This window comes from Typopeltis vanoorti, chromosome 1 (assembly GCF_054136105.1).
Source record: "Typopeltis vanoorti isolate ZY-2024b chromosome 1, IOZ_Tvanoo_1.0, whole genome shotgun sequence".
NCBI classification, from domain to species: domain Eukaryota; kingdom Metazoa; phylum Arthropoda; class Arachnida; order Uropygi; family Thelyphonidae; genus Typopeltis; species Typopeltis vanoorti.
The window spans coordinates 190945423-190965175 of record NC_143549.1 but is presented as its reverse complement, the minus strand read 5'-3'; the positions used below and the strand labels follow the sequence as shown (position 1 = coordinate 190965175).

At 37.7% G+C, this 19753-nt stretch overlaps 1 protein-coding gene across 5 annotated transcripts in view; it reads left to right on the top strand.

Annotated features, from left to right (window-relative positions):
- The window catches only part of LOC150110721 (sec1 family domain-containing protein 2), a 397942-nt gene that overhangs the window by 167746 nt on the left and 210443 nt on the right, over positions 1–19753 (top strand). The window lies entirely within an intron of this gene.

Sequence of the window (19753 nt, the reverse complement as noted above, 5' to 3'; positions counted from 1 at the left end):
TCCTAATCTTCTTCTGATGGCTTCTGAACAGCAACTTCCCAGCTACTCAAACTTACTGACTTCCTCAATTCCTTTTCCATTAAGGTAAACTTGTTTCTCAAGAGCTTCCCTGTTTGTATTTCCTTTGAGAACCATAATCTTTGTCTTGCTAGGATTTAGTTGAAGTCCTCTGTTATTACTGATCTTGTTAATTATGTAAAGAATTTGTTCTAGTTCTTCCATGTCATTACAAAGGAGTACTGTATCATCAGCATACCTCAGATTACTGATCAATCTACCTCCTATCCTAATTCCTGTCTTGAGCTTATCCAATGCTTCATGCATAATGCCCTCTGTATATATACTAAACAAGTGAAGAGAAAGTAAATATCCTTGCCTTACTCCTTTTCCAACCTGAAGCCAATCAGTCAATCCAACACCTGTTCTTTCTGTGACTTGTTGCTCCTTATACAAGTTGGCTATCAACCAGATAGTGGGTTGAGGAAAACCCATTCTTTTCATTACTTCCCACAGTTTCACATGCTGAACACAGTCAAAAGCTTTAGAGTAATCTAAGAAATACATTACCAGAGGAAGTCTAAATTCTTTATATTTTTCTATGATTTGTCTAAGGCAAAGGATCTGATCTCTGATGCCCTTACCTTTCCTAAAACCTGCTTGTTCCTCAGGCATCTCTGCCTCAACTTTGGCCTCAATCCTATTTAGCATGATCTTCAATAAAATTTTGCTTGCATAAGATACTAAACGAATAGTTCTATAGTTGTTGCACGCTTTCATATCTCCTTTCTTATGTAGTGGTATAAAAACAGACTTCTTCCAGTCTCTAGGAAGAAGATTGATTACCCATATCCTTGTAATCAATCTATGAAACAGTCTTATACCTCCATCCCCTGTAGCCTTAATTAACTCTGCTGGTATTTCATCTGCACCTGGTGCCTTATTGCTGTTAAGCTGCTTAACTGCTCTTTCAACTTCATGCCTAAGTGGAGGAGGTTCCAAATCAAAATTTTCCTGGTGAGAGAGCTCCTTCACATTTTCTTTATCCACTCTACTGTACAGTTCCTCACAGTATTCTTTCCATCTGTTTTAGTTTTCCATTTCTTTTGTTAGGAATGCTCCATTCCTGTCTTTGATAACATTCAATTTGGGCTTAAAATTTTACTTTAAGTCACGAACTAAATAAAACATCCTTTTAGAATTGAGCCTCCTCATCTGGAACTCTGTCTCCTCACATTTATTAGTATAGAACTTTTCCTTGTCCTGCTTGATGGCTCTTCTGACTTCTCTTTGTAATCTCTTATATTCTTCAGTCTCTGTTTTTTCCAACCACCTTCTTTTGAATAGTTCCCATGTTGAATCTGATATCCATGGGTCTCTTGGTCTTCTTATTGGGCCGAGTACAAAATACAGGTTGGCTAAATTCCAAATTGCCAGCTCACTTTTGTTTCATTCTGTATCCCAATAGATTTTTTTTATGTTGCTCCTACTCACGAAAGGTTATTTGCAAATCTATAGTACTGTGGGTGGGCTAAGAATATTTTTTTGATTATTTTTTAATTTATTGTTCATGTAGTCTGGGAACCCTGCTCTTGAGACCAAACATTGCACTTTTTTAAGCCACTTCAGATCTCCAATAAATGGGGTGGCAGTCTTACAATGAATGGTGAAATTCATCTTCTACCTAAGACACTCCATCATCCATGCCAACAGTGGGATTCAAACCCACAGCCTGCTGGTATGAGAGCAGATTCACTAACCTCTTGGCCAACTAGGCCGGTGTGCACACAATTAGTAGATATCTACTATTAGGGCACATTATAAGAAGATAGAAGGATTAGATACCCCAATCAGTTCCCTGTATTTTAAAAGGCCATGTGGCGGTCTTCCACTTTATCTAGCTTTGACCATTAAGTAACTTCATATTTTTTGGCTCTGAAAGCATATCACATTTGGTTGATCATAGTTTGTTGGATTTTTTTATGTCCTGGGTTTTTGGTTTATAATATTTCGGTTCCAAAATGATACTAAATTATTGTGTTACATTAAATTTGATAAATTTGAGTAAGTAAAATATTTATGGGACTGAAAGTTGCTATATAATGTTAAGGCAATAGCAGAAATCAGACTGAAAAGATAAATAAACTCATCTTTACAGACCGTGTATCTAAACAGAAGATGATAGTGAGATGTGAGACTAAAATAAGATTAAATAATTCATACTTATTTTATTTAAAAAAAAGCTAAACACACTTTAAAAATTTTATTTTTTTATTTATTCGTATGGCATGAATAACAAAACATGCAGTACAATATGCTTTCACTTTAAAAACTAATAAAATTAAACCGCTACATCCATATTGGTCAAATAGTTCATAGCTATTTGACCAATAATAGTCAAATAGTGTAGCACTTGAAAAGTCCAATTTATCTCCTGAATATGCTCTGAGATAACACTGAGTCGCAATATGGTCCACGGTTTGTTTTTGAGCTCCACAATCACAATGCAGGGATGGTCGTTTACCCCATTTAAAAAGCGTGTCTGCACATACACCATGACCAGTTTGTATTCTATTAAACCAAGTCCAGAATTTTCGTGGGAGGTGTGTGAGCAAGAGTCAAAACTTTCTTGTAATTCTTTGAGAGAAAATTTTGTGATGTCATCTGTCTGGCTCTCTCACTGTTCTTACCACTTTTGCTTCAGGTCAAAGTTAGATTGTAGTAGTTGGGCTAATTGTAGTGGTGAATGTCTTGATCTCAATCGTCATAACTTAAGTCTGGGAGATCTAAATGTATTGGTAGGGCTGTGTTCTCCAAGATTTTCTTATACTCCTGTAAGAGAGCCTTAGTCCTGCACAGATTTGGTGGAACAATGTTGCTAAGAGCTGGAAGCCAGTTTGTGTGTGGGCATCGATTTTATTGTGCCAGAAATCAGTCTCGTATTATTTAGTTGGTTATCAACAAGTTTAACATGTGTTTATTTAGCTATTTAGCCACACTGGTGAGCAATATTCAGCAGAGAAAACTAGACCAAGAGCTGTAATCCGCAGATTATCAGCTGTTGCTCCCCATGTCATGCCTATTAGTTTTTGTATTATGTTGTTACTGGTTCTTGACTTAGCAGAAACGTCTGTTAGGTATTGCTTGTAAGAGAGCGTGTGGTCCAGAGTCACGCCCAAGTACTTTGGAAACTTATTGTGTCGTAGTAAACATCCTTCAAAGAAGATATGTAAAGTGACATCTGCCATGTGATTATTAAGGTGAAAGCTTGATACTTCTAAGTTTTAAAAGAGGTAAACCGTGAGTAGACATATCGGTACACAATAAATAACAGAAATACTAATAAATATTCTTTCTACGTGAGTTTTTTCCGTTATTTATTGTGTACTTGATACTTCTGTTTTGTCTGGATTGAGCTGGAGCCTCCATTTTTTTGTAATATTCACCTATTGTTTTCAGATCTTTTGTAAGTACCTCTTCAGCCTGATTCATTTTGTGTCGGATGGCAATTATAGTGTCATCAGCATAACAGAACTTGTGTGAGATGGTGGCAGGGAAGTCATATGTGTATAGATTATAAAGTAAGGGTGCCAATACTGACCCTTGTGGAAGACCATTATTAAGTTTTCGTTGTCCGTACATTTTATTTCCTAATATTACTTGAAAGAAACGTTCAGTGAGCATGGAGGAAATTAAGTGTGCAGTCCGTTTACATGGGACAATGCTAAGAAATTTGTATATGAAACCTTCACACCATACTGTATCATTGGCTGCTGTTAGGTCCAAGAAAACAGCTGATGTTTTTCTTGCTTCTGAAATCCAGCTTCTATGTATGATGTTAGAGTGAGCACTTGATCACAGCAACCACATTTTTCTCTAAAACTAGCTTGTTCGATCGGGACTTGCTGCATAATTGGTATGGACAATCTTTTGTACAGAAGGCATTCTAACATTTTATAGGCAATAAAGCAATAGGTCTGTAACATTTTGCCTCTTGGGGTGATTTTCCAGGTTTAAGAATAGCAACTATTTTTGACTTCTTAAACTGGCTAGGTAGTCGGCCAGTCAGTAATATATCAGAAAAGAATTCACAGAGCCATTTTATAGTATTTCGTCCACAATTTGGTCCACTATCAGAAATTCGGGATGGACACCGCCGAAGCCTGGGGGCCTTGCCTGCTTTGATATCTTTTATGGCAGCTTTTACTTCATCTATAGTGAAGTTTGAGGCATATTGTGAGAAAGCAGGGGCATTTGTTTTTAAAGCTCTAAGTTAACTTTCTTGGTATGTCACAGTCCGTAGGTGCTCTTGACATATTAATGATTTGATTAGCTATTTTCTCAGGGGAGATAATTGTGCTTTTTCTTTTAGGTAGGTTAGTTGTGGATAGTTGTTGGAGAAGATTCCAAGCTTTTCTACTAGATCATTTGAAGTCAAGGTTTTCAACTGTATCAATTAATTTTGTTTTTCGAGATAAGTTCGGGTTATGTAATAATTCATCTGCTATTTCTGGATCTTCACTTTTCAGGAACTCTCTATAGAGATGTTCACTCTCTTCATTCCATCCAGGGACATAATCTTTTCTGTAACCTCTAGGGATATATTTTTTTGCAGTTGATATGATTGCTCCTACAAATCTCTTGTACTCTGCAACTCTAGCAGTTATCCAACGAACACATTTATCCAATTCATTTGCAAAATTTCTCCAATTTGCTTATTTAAAATTCCAACGCGGTTGTGGAAAGGATCTTGCTATAGGTAGTGTCATAACAATTTCCAGTAACACCGGTCGATGTTGACTGTGTTGGAAGTTCGAAAGTACATATTGTCTTGCTGATAATGGTTGCCCTTCTGTGTTTATTGAAACAAAACATAAGTCTAAATTAGATTCTGTCTACCATGCTGATGATCTAAAGATGTTTCTATCCTTGGCATCAAATGCAAGATGTATATTATTTATTTCTGCCCATTGAACGAGGGTAGTACTGCATTCTTTGTTATCATGATACTTCCATTCTTCATGATGGCTATTAAAATCATCACTCCATACTGTTGGATGTTGATAAGTAGGTATCACATCTATAGACCATGTTGTTAAAGGAGGTTTATAGACATTGACTATTGTTATGTTGTGAGTTTTCACACTCACAAGATGAGTATCATTATCACATCTCGTTGTCAGGACAGAAGCATTTTCTATATCATCCTTGATATAGAAAATGCTTCTGCATTTTCTATATCAAGGTACATACCATAATTATGCTACATACCATAATTCTGGTATGTAGCACCAAACAGAGTGTAACCAGTTATTTTTCTCCTTCTATTAAGGTCGTCTTCGTTTTCAGCATGCTTTTCTTGAAGAAACACAATGTCAATGTTATTTTCTTGTAGTATTTTGCAGAGATAGTCACATTTTGCTCTGTTAATTCCCTCGATATTTTGTTGACAAATCTTAAGGCTAAATTCCAGTTTTTTTGTCAGCAGCATCAATAAAATTAGAAAAATCAGTATTGTTTGACTGCATGCCTTAGCCAGGAGACCTAAGTGTTAGACTGGCTGCCAAATCACTCTAGCTCAATTTTAGAATGATTATTATTATTATCGTCATTATTATTAAGAGAGACCTCCAGGGAGTCAGGGACTTATTGCATGAGGCAACATTCACACTGCTTGATCACACAACATCTAATTGAATTCCACTCTGCGAGAAAATTCTAGATTTCATCTCCCCCCCCCTCTTAGCAGCATATGTTCTAAGCGTCCAAGAATGTCCTTTCTTCATCCTCCATAAAATAAAAAATTTCATCAACTGAAATCCTGTATGGTCCTTTGAGTAGTTTGTAAGTCTCAATCATATCACTTCTCTTTCTCCTGTTTTCTAGTGTCTGCAGTTTAGTAATTCTCAGTCTGTCTTCTTAATCAGTATTCCATAATCCTGATATCATTTTTACACTATTTAAATTAAGGGGATATTAAATCCCACATTGTTTTAAACTGAATAAGAAACTCAAAGATTGGAATCAGAGTTTCATGCTGAATATAGTAAACTATAAAGTATCGGCGATCACTAGCGTGAGCTAATGCAAGTGACCCTAGTATGTAGTACAATACCGGACAACTCGCAAAGACGGTAAAGTTCTGATCACTATTCTTAGGTATTTTCTATAATGTAAAAACACATTTCCTAGGAAATGTATGTTGTTATTACATTACGGTGGGAGGTCACTATCCAGACCGGTTTCAGCCTTTTTTGAGGCTTCATCAGTGAGTAGCTAGACCAATTTTTTACACTCTCTTTGCACTCTCTCCACTACATCAGAATCACAACAGAAACTAGGAGACAAGACCTGTGCACAATAGTCCAAGTGAACTTTCATCAAGGCCTTGTAAAGAGGCAAAATTACATCTTTATCTTTACATGGTAAAGTTTCTTTCAGCATTGCAATTATCTTTTGAGTTGTATTTGCAATCTTTGCTACATGGCTCCTGAACTTCAACTTGCTATCTACTAATACTCCAAGTTCACTAGCCTGATCAGTTTCTTCTGGCATAATCCCACCAATATAATACGATATTGGATATCTAATCACGCCCAAGTGCATGAGTTTGCATTTACTGACATCTATTTTCCCATGCCCACAATTCCAGCCTATTCAAATCATTCTGCAAGTACCACATATCAACAGCATTTCTGATAACCCTACCTATCTTTGCATTATCAGCAAATAGCTGAATGTTGTCAAATCCTTCCCAGTATCATTAATGTACAGATTGAATAATAGTGGACCAAGGACTGATCCTTGTAGTACATCACTTCTTCTTTTTTTTTTTTTTTTTTTTTTAATCTTTGTACTGTTTCTGGGCAGTACTACCTTTACATCATGTCCAGACTTGATATAGGCCTAAGCCTTTACAAGTGTTTCACCCTGCCTGTTAGAGTTATCATAGTAGTCATTCTGTGGTGGCAATGCCATGCCACCAGTGTGCCCTGTAGGGCCCTCAAGGAAAGAACTTTTATATCGTTTTGCGTAAGCCTAAGCTGTTTTAAGTCCTTATAACTATCTGCACTCCATACGCCATGTAAAGAGATGGTGGTGCTGGTAAACCTCGGAGTTGCCCCATGCTCCTCCCGTATCTTACTAACTAGAGCTGAGTTATTTTTATAATAATTTACTTTATTATTATTATTATGACTATAGGCTAGTGGCTGCCCTGTTCCCACTGTTACACCTGATATCTTAGGAATATAGTATTCTCAGCTATCATGGTGTAACATGAAGAATAAATATCATAAATTAAAACCCCTGCATAAATGAAATGAATTATTTAATGGAAAATTTCTTGCATCCAGTAATGTGTATAAAACGTAAGGGTTGTTGTTAAAGTAGCTGACAAAGGAAAGTATAGATTAATATTGTAATATGATTAAAAATGAGAGAGTTAAGTAAATAAGTAGAAAGGGAGTGAGTCATAAAATACGTTATGTGAGAGATTAAGTTATTAAGTAGAATTCATAGAAAAAGTTTGAAAGGGGATTAAGTCAGGCTAGCACAAGAAAAGCAAAGCTATCGCTTAGGGCCAATCCCCTGATTGAAACATTGAGAACGGGCTTGCCGATCAAATGACGTTTGGCGAGAAAACGCCACCCTAATTGGTCGATGATTAAAAAACAAGTAGAAGGAGGAGAAAGGAAGTAAGAAAAGGTGCTGTTAGAGGAGCAGCTATAAAAGGGTTGGTAACCCCCTGGAGGAGACTCTTTTTGGATAGTCGCTTTTGGCCTTGGAGTTTGGTTTTGGTTCCGGTGGAGTTCACGGGGTTTTCCTGAGTGGCGACAGGGGTGATATCTCCTCGTCACAACATGAAAACGAAAGTGAACGGGATTTCGATTCCCGTTTTCCCGAGTAGGAAGCAAAGAAAAAAATTGCCATAGAGTCCTAGAAAAGGAGGGATCTTCTTCGTTTCGACGCTAGTGATAACTACGCAAAGCAGAAAGCTGTAAAGAGATCGATGTCCTCGTTGCTGATAGTAGAGCAAATATATGTGTGTTAAAGTATTCCAGAGTTACGAGAAGTTATACCAAAGGTTTGTTTGGAAAAGAATAAAGGCCCATACGAAAAGCTCAAGAAAGGTACTGTAAATCATAACCTATGTTAACTAGAAATTTGTCTGTGAAAAGTATCGTGATTTCAATACAGAACTGTTGAAGTTATACTAGGACTTCAGTATATGATAGAATGTGTTATGTGTAGATTGACTAGTGTTAAAGATTTGTGAATGATTAAGAGTCCTAAGGTATTTTTGCATGTCTATTATATTGCACAAGATATTTAAATGACATAATTGTGTGTTAGTGCAAATAACAGTATAACGGAATAGTGTGAATTAAGTAATTACATATCCTAAGAATTGAATGCCTAATGTAATGTATAAAATAATTGAAATGTCACAAGTATGTGTTAGCAGTGAATGATTTGTTAATCTACTTCAGTATGAATAATCAGATAGTGTGAATTGATCTAATTTGTTCACATCAGGTGAATTTATGAATTAATGTGTATGGCGGCATAATCACAAATAGCCATATTGCTTGTAATGATTTAATGTTAGTCTATAAGTATTTTAGTTTAGTATTTGAATTGTACCATGTTTAGAAACTTAATAAACCTTTTGTTCGATGATAAAAGAGTTGTCTGATGTTGCTAATCCAATGCACCGCTTAATATCATCGTACCTAATCATGCGGGAAATTTAATGTTGAGGAAAGAGACTAAGAGTCACGACTGCAATAATATTTAAATACTAAGAGATATATTCGAGATTGACTTTCTCCCTATTCATGACAACATAAATGGGGCAGTTGATAACCACTTGAAAATATTGTACTTAGTCACGCGGAAAATTTAAGTTGAGAATCGAGTTAAGTGTCACGACTGCAATAGTTACACTTTCAGATATATTTGAGTTCTTTCTCCTTGTTTATGTATGTAATATCCTAAACTAAATATCCCAAAAGGCGCAGTATAAATACAAATATTAGGGGTACTACGGGGAGCAATAACTTAGATATTGGTATAAGTTTTGGTAAAATCTCGGGCATAGAAGTTAGAAGAATATAGATAAAAGGAATTTGTAAGATTAGAGTAGAAATCGTAAATTGGGACACAACACCACCACCTGGGCATCAACTACCCAAAGGTCACCTCCTCTTTTAATCACTAAGTCTGGCTTACGCAAATCTGCGGAGGTCCTATAATGTGGTTCCACCGCAGTCTCCCAACCTTTGTTCTTAAAGTGGTTGTTCAGAATGGAGACCACGGCATCATGCCTCCTCACACAGATCCCATGGGTGCGGAAGCAACTCTGGGCTATATGAGACAATGTCTCACTGTAGTGGCAGCCAGCCCTACAGTTGGAGTTGTCACTACCCCATCGAGCTGTGCGGGCTCGAGTAGGCAAGGCATTGATCCTCGTCCTGATAAAGTCAATATACTCAAACCCAGGGAGGAGTCTGGTGCCATCCCTTACCCAGTCATGCTGGGTAAGGGATGGCACCAGACTCTTTTAAATGAGCACCATCTACAGAACAGTGCAACAGAGATGCCCATCTCTAGTGTTCTGCGGGTGCTGACTCGATTAAAGTACCTTGATAATGGGACCAGCCTTTAGCCCGCCTAAAGTCTTCTTGTATTAATGGGCTATAGAAAGCCTCTCTGTAGATAGGGGAAGAAGATAGTTCTAACTGCATGATTCTTGATAGCCGCAGGCATGGGATCAGCTCTCTAAATGATGGAATCCCAAGCCCACCATCCTTCATCCTCGCATGAAAATATGCAGTAGGAGTGTCAGTCAGAGCCATGATCTCATGGCTGAACGGATAGCCCTCTCCATTCGGACAGTATCGATATATGTCCTACCAAGCACCAACTTGTGGTAAAAGCGAGGTAGAAGATAGTAGGAAAGGAGAAACAATCTTTGCTTGGGCTTGAGAGGAGCTTTCCTCAAAGAAGCAATCCCAGCTTCTAGGATAGAAGGGACAGAAGACTTTCCCTCTTTGGGGGTGAACATAATACTGGGGTATCTCCACTCTTCCAGGCTGGTCAAAGCATGCAACGGCCTCCCGTGCAGGGAAAACTCTATAGTCTCGACCTTAAGCTTCTTGTCATGACCAGAGGGGACAAGAGCTAAACAGCAGGACTTCTCTACATTAATAGAAAGGCCTTGAATAGAGAAGAAGTCAGCTGCTCGGTCAAGGAGTTCCTGCAAGCCTATCTGTGTAGAGGCTATGAGAATAAGATCGTCCGCAAAGGCCATAGTATTAAAGGAAGAAGCACCTGGAGAGTAGTCTATATGGCTAGGAAGAGAATGAAGAAACTCATCTATGACACAGTTAAAGAAAAGGGGAGATAGAGGATCACCCTGGCGAACACCCTGCACTGCGGAAATAGAAGTTGCACGGAATCCTGTAGTGATAGTGATGGAACTACCCAAGTATAGCTCCATAACATAGAAAAGAAAAGGTTCTGGACATCCAGCAATAGACAGTGCTCGAAGGAGAGCAGGAAGGGAGGCACTATCAAAGGCCTTTTGGAGGTCCAGTGACGCCATATATAGAGACTTAAGGTGGCATCGGGAATCAGAGAGAAGAGAAGAAAGAAAATATGGGACAAAAGCTCTCTGTCTATAATCATGCTGCATATGTTGCTGAAGTCGTTTAACTAATATTTTATGATAGAGTCTAAGTAACACAGGGGAGATGGTAATAGGTCTAAAGTCTGATGCACAGCTTGAAGTTTCTTTCTTCAGAATGAAGATAGTTCTTGAAGCACTAAGTATGGTGGTATTACTTTACTGGAAAGGAGAATGTCCACTAAGTTTTAAGAATTATACCGTGAGTAGACATATAGATACAAAATTAATAACGGAAAACTCGCATACAAAGATTATTTAATAGTATAATTTTTGCCTGTGTCACAGGCATCTTCAGTACATTTTAAGCTCAAAATTAAACAATAACTGACAATTCCAAAAAGCACCACCTAAGTAGCTTGTGTAAGATAACTAAAAAGGTCAATAAATTTCTTAACAAAAAAAAAAAATGTATACAATAAAAAGTTAGGAAAGATTAGCTGATTTATAAAGTACTATCTCCCATAAAGGGGATAGACTTAAGCCGTCGGATCTGTTTAATCAGGAGAATGAAGTAAAGTTTCACATGTTTCTTTATGTGGAGGATTGACTTTTGTGAAGGTCTTTCTCCAATGAACTCTATGTTTAGTGAAGATAGCATGTTCTGCAAGTCCAGACTTTTCAGGTTTAAAGTATTCAATATAAGATTGGTGTTCTTCTAGCCGAATACAGGTAGATCTTCCTGTTAATATAATACTATTAAATTAATTTATTAATTTAATAGTTATTTAATTTAATTTAATTTATTAAATTAATTATTAATTTAATAGTTATTAAATAATCTTTGTATGTGAGTTTTCCGTTATTAATTTTGTATCTAAATGTCCACTAAGTCTTGAAGAATCTTCAATGGCACCTTCTGAAGCCTAGACACAGGAAAGCCATCAGGTCCGGAGGCAGAGAAATTGGATGGAAGAGCTGCTTTAATCTCCTGGATGGAGACAGGCTGGTATATTTGAAGGGCAGGAATGGACCTCAATATCGTAGGTTGGTCATCATAATCAGGGAAGTGTGGAGGTTTAGCAGAAAAGACTGTATTCCAGAATTTGACAAAATCATCATGTAAGTCTGCTAGAAGTGGAGGGGAAGCACCGTCAAGGATGGTTTTGGCACATTGCCCTTTATTCTTTTGATAGAGGGCCTGCATAGCCACATAGGCCCCCCTCTTCCTCTGCTTCCTATTTGACAAAGTCATTGTAGAATGAGATGTAGGCTGATGTTGACGAGGCATGAAGTGTTCAGAGAATTTAGCATGGAGGTAGTCATTTAACTGATCTGTGATATCCATTCCCAGAAGGTGAGTCTGGATGAGATATTTAAGAATTTGATGGTTATATTCTGGAAGAGGAGAATCATCTAGAGATGATGTCAGTCTGAGAATCAAAGCCTCTTCTTCAACAACAGGATGGTGGCTGGAAGATGGAAAGGCAGGGACATGAGATACGGAGATATTACCTGTTCCTACCTGTGGCAGATGGGCTGCCAATTCTTGAAGTAAGGCTTTGTAACTGGCTTTCCATCTGTGACACTTGATGTCACCCAAGGATCTTAATGGGAATGCTTTAAATAAAGCCTCGTTGATTTTCTTTATACTTCGAGCTGTCAACTCGATCTCATGAGTGGCGAGGATCTTTTCTTCTTCGGCAGTCCGACATGCTTTGACACACTCTGCTTTTATAGCAGTGTTGGCTTCGGCTTGATGTTTCGATGTGTGATGCACACCAAGGCCAACTGTGGTAGAGAATGCACGATTGAAGACCTGATATATGAAGTATCTGAGATTGGGAACTCCTTGACTGCCAGAACAAGCATGATGAGAACTTGAATAAATGAGTTGATGACAGTCTTTGCAGAGCTTTCTTTTAACTTTCTTCCTGAAGACGCTGCTGGGACGGTAGCAGGATCACCTCCAGGCAAGAAATTTTTTCCTTTAAATCTTGCAGACTCGCATCCCCCATATACCACTTTTTGCTACCTATCAGCCAGCCATCCTCTTATCCATGCTAATATTTTATAATCCAAACCCATATTCTCCAATTCATGTAACAGTCCTTCATGCTGTATTCTGTCAGAAGTCTTGGTTAAATCCAAAAGGATCATGGTGTATCCATTTCCCTTGTCTAGCTCAATGGTAACATTATTATAGAATGTGAGCAAGTTGCTAAAACTTGCCACTACATCCTTTTCTTACAAATCTCTTGCCTGATTCTTATTCTTTTTATAACAGACATCACCCATATCAACATGGTATTCCTTCCACATCATCTTTTTCTTACAAATCTCTTGCCTGATTCTTATAATTTTTATAACAGACATCACCTTTGTGCACACGGGTGATGTCTGTTATAAAATTAGACACCACTGCGATATTCCTTCCTTATCATCCTTTTCTTAAGAGTCTATTACTTGCTAAGATTACACATCCATTTGACTCCTACTCTATTTATTCTTGAAACTCTCAGGACACATTCGAATATTGCATCATTTAAGTTTTTTAAATGCTTCCCATGCACTATTATTATTCTTCCCATCCAGCAACTGATACCATTGTGCTGATCTCAGTATACTCCTCAGTTGATCATAATTTCCTGCTGTGAGTACTGCATGATCACTGTTACCAACTGGAGGCAGAACAGTTATGTCTTTAACAGAAACACCTTCTTACACTAAAATCGAAACTGACACTCTTTAACCTCAAGTTCCTTCTATCACATGCTGCTTGAGGAAGTTGTCTCACAACACACCTCATTACTCATGAGATTTTACTGCTACCCAATCAATGTTTGGATAATTAAAGTCCCCCATTATGATTACTCTTTTGATGGCCATCGTTTTTATTTGGTGATGCATTTCTTCATCACTAGCAACTGATCGACCCGATCTTTAATAACACTCTGCTATGTATTTGATCTTGTTGGATTCCATCTCATACCATCATCATCAAATTCCTGCCATGTATCCTCAAGGAGTGTACAGGATATGATAGTACTACTTGAAAAAAATTACATCATTACTAACTTCCTATCTACAATTTTCCTCCAAATCACTCTGTTACTTGTCAAGACTCCAACATTATCAGATCTTATATTTCTGTCGTCTAAGGCACTTTGTACCGCATCAATCCACCTATATCTTGGTCTTCCTCTGGGTCGTTTTGCTGCCAACCTAGCAGACAACACATGTTTTGCTAATCTTTCCTTGCCCATTCTGTTTAAGTGACCATACCACCAGAGATTAGCTCTGCTAACACATTCCTGGATGCTGACAATGTCAAGTTCTCTCCTAATATCCTTGTTTTTAATATGATATTGCCATTGATGCCATCTGTTCACACCTCTAATCTTTTTCAAGACCCTGCAGTCTCTAGTCTTTGGTCAAGTGTTTTACTTCTGATCCAGCTGGTTTGAACACTGTCTTGTATACAGCTAATTTAGTGTTCTGACTAATTTCTCTCTTATTCCATTAGAATTTATTCAGTTGACTTCCCACCATAGCAGCTTTGCTGATTCTGTTGTCTGTTTCTATATTTAATTTACCATCTTCACTAAAAATAGTGCCTAAGTAGCTGAAATGTTTTACTTGTTCCACAAGTTCTCCATTCACAACACAGTTGACATTTTCAATGATTCTGCCTATTTCATTGTCTTTGTCTTTTTATTGCTGACCTTCATACCATATCTATTACAACAGCTATTCAATTTAGTCAGAGAATCTTGCAGACTTGTAGCGTATTTATTTAGAAGTATAACATCATCTGCATAAAGCAAAGAGCTGACATTAACATATCCAATTTTGATATCATGTTTAATACCACTTTCCTTCATAATGTGATCCATATAGATAATGAATAACAGAGGTGATAATGTACATCATTGTCTCACACCAGATTTAACATTAAACCATTTTCCTGTACTTCCTTCAATTCTAACTGCTGACTTATAACTCAAATAAAGACTAAGTATTGCTTGATATAATGTCCCATTGACACCATATAACTGCAGCGTATTGAATAGCTTCTCTCTTGGCACCTTGTCATATGTCTTTTCCAAATCGACAAAACTTAAATACAGATCTTTGTTATATTCCCATGCTTTCTCGACTATTTGTCATAAAGTGAAGATCTGATAGTGACAGCCTCTATTTGGCCTGAATCCAGCTTGTTCTTCACCAAGCTTTTCTTCCACAATTCTTCTCAACCGTTTCTCAAGTATACTTGCATAGATCCTGCCAGGAACACTCAGTAGGGAAATACATCTGTAATTCTCACATTAAGTTTTATTTTCCTTTTTATATATTGGTAATATAAGAGCTCTACTCCAATCATCGGAAATTCGTCCCTCTGTCCAGGCTTTCTGAACTATGCAGTGCAGCCACTGTAAGACTTTTATACCACCATACTTCAGCATTTCTGGTCGAATATCATCTACTCCTGTGCCTTTCCACATTTCAAGACTTTGATGGCTTTTTCTACTTCAAGTATGGATATGTATTCCTGACTGCATGCCTGGTCATTGTTTTTTACCACTGTGCTGTCATCACTGCTTGTTTCATTTAGCAGTTTTTCAAAGTAATTACTCCATACTTCAAGGATATCTTTTTCTCCTGTTTTCTTGTCACCTTTATCATCTCTAACCCCTTTTACAGCACTCTTTCCTCCATTCCTAAGCTTCTTCAACAACCTCCAGAATATTTTGCCACCTTCTTGATATTTATTTTCTATATTCTTGTCAAAGTCCTCCCATGACTTTTGTTTAGCTATTTTTTACACAGTGTTTAGCATTCTTGCATTTGTCTCTGTATTCTCTAAGAGCACAAGCTGACTTATTTGGCAGGAACTTTTGATATGCTTTCTTCTTTTCCTTCACTGCCTCTTTAACTTCCTGTGTCCACCAGGGTGTTCTGATTTTTTTATCCTTGCAGATAACCTCACCACATGCCTCTCTGGCAGAATCAATCAATGTTTTCTTCAGAGTTTGCCACTGAATCTCCAAGGGTTGATTCCTGTTCTCAAACTCTTTCATTTTTTCTTCAATAATCTTTGTGTATTTTAGTCTATAGTTCACATCTGAGAGCTGCTCAACTTTTATTCGCTTTAAAACTTTCACACCAGGATGGCTTCAAATTCACTGCAACTTGAAAAACTGCTACTAGTATTATAATCATAAGTCTCAACACTAACTGCATTCAAGTGATCTAATATCACTAGCAGTACACTCACCCCCCCCTCCTCTCCTATCCTGTCTATCTTTCCTAAAAATAGTGTACCCTTTACACTCGATACCAGTTAGTATGTCTGATTCTGATAGCCAGGTCTCACTAATGCCTACAGTCTGAGTTCCCAACATATTGACCATGGCAACAACTCCACCCCTTTGTTTCTAATACTTCTAGCATTCATGTACAGACATGATAAAATAAAAGCAAAAGAGATTTACAAGAAACGAGATGTTGTGAGAGTGAGAGAGTAAGTAAAAGAGCATTGAGTAATGAAACTGGGAGAGTCATGCTGAATAGCATAGAAAGTGATGCCATGTGTGACACTTATTTGGACATGAATGAAGTTAAGAGTGTAAAATATATGGTGATTCTATGATTAAGGGTATGGAGAGCAATATGCTTGAGAAGTGCTTGACTGGTGGGACAATAGAGAGAGTGGCTTTAGCAATAAAGAGAGGGCATGATGCAGACAAGATGATAGTTATGGTGGGTACAAATGACCTGAGTGGTAGTATAAATCGGGTAGCAAAAGATTTAAGAACATTGTTAGATATTGTGAAGAAGAAAAGTGTCAATGGGAGGATACTGTGTATGTGCTGCCTTGTTTTTACAATTATGAGTTAAGTAGATGAGCAATGATAATGAATGATATGATTGCAAGAATGTGCAAAAAAAGATGTCTGGAACTTGTTGATGTCTGGAGTGTGTTCGAAGGAAAAAGACAGTTGCATGCTACAGATGGGTTGCATCTGAACATGGAAGGTCATAAGCGATTGAAGAAGAAGTTACTGTTTTCTGAACAAGTTGAAGTAATTGGCAGGGAAACTAAAATTTAAAAGATGGAGTGTAACAGAGAGACACTTGAGCAGTGATGATTGCATATTTGTTGATCCTTATTCGAAGAATAAATTGCAGAATAGAGGGGATAAAAATCGGCATGGGACTACTGAAATTAGTGACATGTATATCAGTTCTAAAGCTGGTACAAGAACTAAAGGGAATCGACAATTTTTGTATACCAATGCAAGAAGCATTCGAAACGAGAGAAGAATTTTCGGCATTGATCAGTGCAATCGCACCAAAAGTTGTAGGCATTAGTGAAACTTGGCTGTCAGCAAAAGATGTGGTCACTGGAATTGAATGTGATGGGTATGGTATTTTCAGGGAGGATAGAGAAGATAGAACAGGAGTAGGAGTACTGTTGATGATAGCTGATGCGCTGCAGCCAAAGAAAGTAGTATATCAAGATGATAGATATGTGAATGAGAGTTCATTTGAGGTGGTTTGGTGTGAAATAGTGACCAGTGCAACCAAATATACAGTTGGTTGCTGCTATAGGCCAGGGGGGGGTACAGGGGGGGGGGGATATTGAATTCATGCATCAGTAAATTAGTGCAACGAGTGCAGATTTAGTGATTATTATGGGATTTTAATTATGGTGATATCAGTTGGAAGGAGGAAATATCACGTGGCAAAAAGGAAATGGAGTTCATGCATCTTCTGCAAGATAATTACTTGAAACAGCACATAACTGAAGGGACACATGGTGTGAGGGTGTTGGACTTGGTCATTGGTTCAGAGGATATATGCATAAGTAAGGTGTCCTCGTTACCTCCAATTGGTGAGAGCGATCATGTGGTATTGACTTGGGAGGTTGCAAAGTCTGTGGATTTTTCTGTTAAGAAGAGGTATATCTGGAACTACAGATTAAGTAAAAGGAAGAATGACTTCGGAAGGAGAACTTTAGTGAGTGCTGATGGTATTGAGGTGACAAATTCAGATGTAACAGACGAGTTACTGAAAGTCTATCATGCAGGTGAGAATATCTCTGTACCTGTAGCAATAAATAATGTGAGAATTGAAGTGAAGAAATCAGAGGTATTTAATATATTGCAAAATTTAAATGCAAATACTGCTGTAGGTTTAGATGGAATATCAGCTTGGGTGGTGGTGAATATGCAAAGGAATTGTCAGTGCCTCTTACTTGGTTATTTAACTTAAGTTTGAACTCTGGTGTGGTCCCTAGGGAGTGGAAGGAAGGCAAAGTCATTCCTTTGCATAAAGGTGGCTCTAAAACTGCGGTAGTTAATTACAGACCAATCACCATCTGAGTTGGATAGTGGTACTTCTGGATTTTGCTAAGGTTTTTGACAGGATTCCCCATGGAACACTGTTATGCAAATTGGAGCAGATGGGAATGGATACTAAACTAGTGATATGGATAGGAGAATGGCTCAGGGAGAGATACCAGAAGGTGGTGTATGGAGGAGCAGAGTCCAGGATGAAGCAGGTGGCCAGTGACGTGTGCCTCAGGGCTCTGTGCTTGGGCCATTGTTGTTTAATTTGTACATAAATGATATTGGAAATGGCTTGAGGGGAGATATTCAGTTGTTTGCTGATGATGCAAAGTTGGGTAGCACAATAAAAAATCAAGCTGATGTCGAGAGTTTACAGGATGATTTAAATAAGCTGGCAAAATGGGCAAAGGGTAATGGATGTCAGTTCAACGTGGAAAAGTGTAAGGTTATGCATTTTGGGATTAAAAGATTATCGGCTGTGTACTACATTGATGGAACGGTACTCCAAGAGATTGATGAGGCTAGGGACTTAGGGGGTGTTGGTGAATAGGGAGATGAAGTTCAGGGGACACATTGCTAAGGTGTCCAAGATTACACATAGAATTACGTGGTTATTGAGGAACACACTAATATCCAGAGATAAAGAGGTTATTATTCCCCTTTATAAAGCATTGATACTTCCACATTTGGATTACTGTGCTCAGGTTTGGTCGCCTGGATCCCTTGGAGATGAGGAGGTTGTGGAGAGGGTTCAGAGGAAAGTTGACTAGTTTGGTGAGTGATGTAAAAAATGCTCCCTGTATTGATAGATTGAGAGCTTGTGGATTGCAGAGGTTGGTTGATAGGCAGAGAAGAGGAGATATGATAGAAACATTTAAATTAATAAAAGGTTTTTATAAGATTGATGCAGGGAAAATGTTTCAGCTGTATGATAATGAGGGAAGAACAAGAGGTCATCCCTGGAAATTAAAGAAAAGTGTGGTTAACAAGGGTGTGAGAACGAGGTTTTTCGCCTGGAGTGTGGTGAATGAGTGGAATTCATTGCCTGACTCAGTTGTGAGTTCTTCGTCTGTAAATGAATTCAAGAAGAGATATAATCGATATTGTTTTGCTAGTTTGGGTCTCCCACGATGAGTCTGCTGACTCCATGGAGATAGTCATAAAAATAATAATAATAAGTTACCTGAATGTTCTTTTATACTCTTGTGTGTGCTGTGGTCTGTGTGACACAGCTGGATAACTTGCAGATCTCTGTTCTTCTTTGATCTTGTTCTCTACACATATTTGATTGCTCTAAACTGGACGAAGACGAAGTTAAAATCGTTCTCTCCCCATAATCATTTCCATGATGATACCCATTCACATCATTAACACAGTTACATAACATTGTCGCTCTTACACACACATTCTCACCATTCCTCTTCATTATTCCTGATATACCACATACATTCAAGTGTAGCCATCCCTCTTATTCAAATCCAATCTTCCCTCAAACTCACTCCACACATCCATTCCTTCTACACAGCCTGAGCATTGAATTGTTTGCATCATAGTCATTCTTCTTATCTAATTTTTTTTATCATATTGAGGTAAATTAGAAACCAAATAAATAAAATAATTTAATGAAGCTCATTATTAGCATGATGATACTAATAATGAATAACTGTCAGGTTTTAGGGAAAGATAGTGTTCTGGAATGTTAATTAAAAACTTTAATTAATACTTCCTATATTTTGGTAATGTATACTTCCTATATTTTGGTAATGTTATA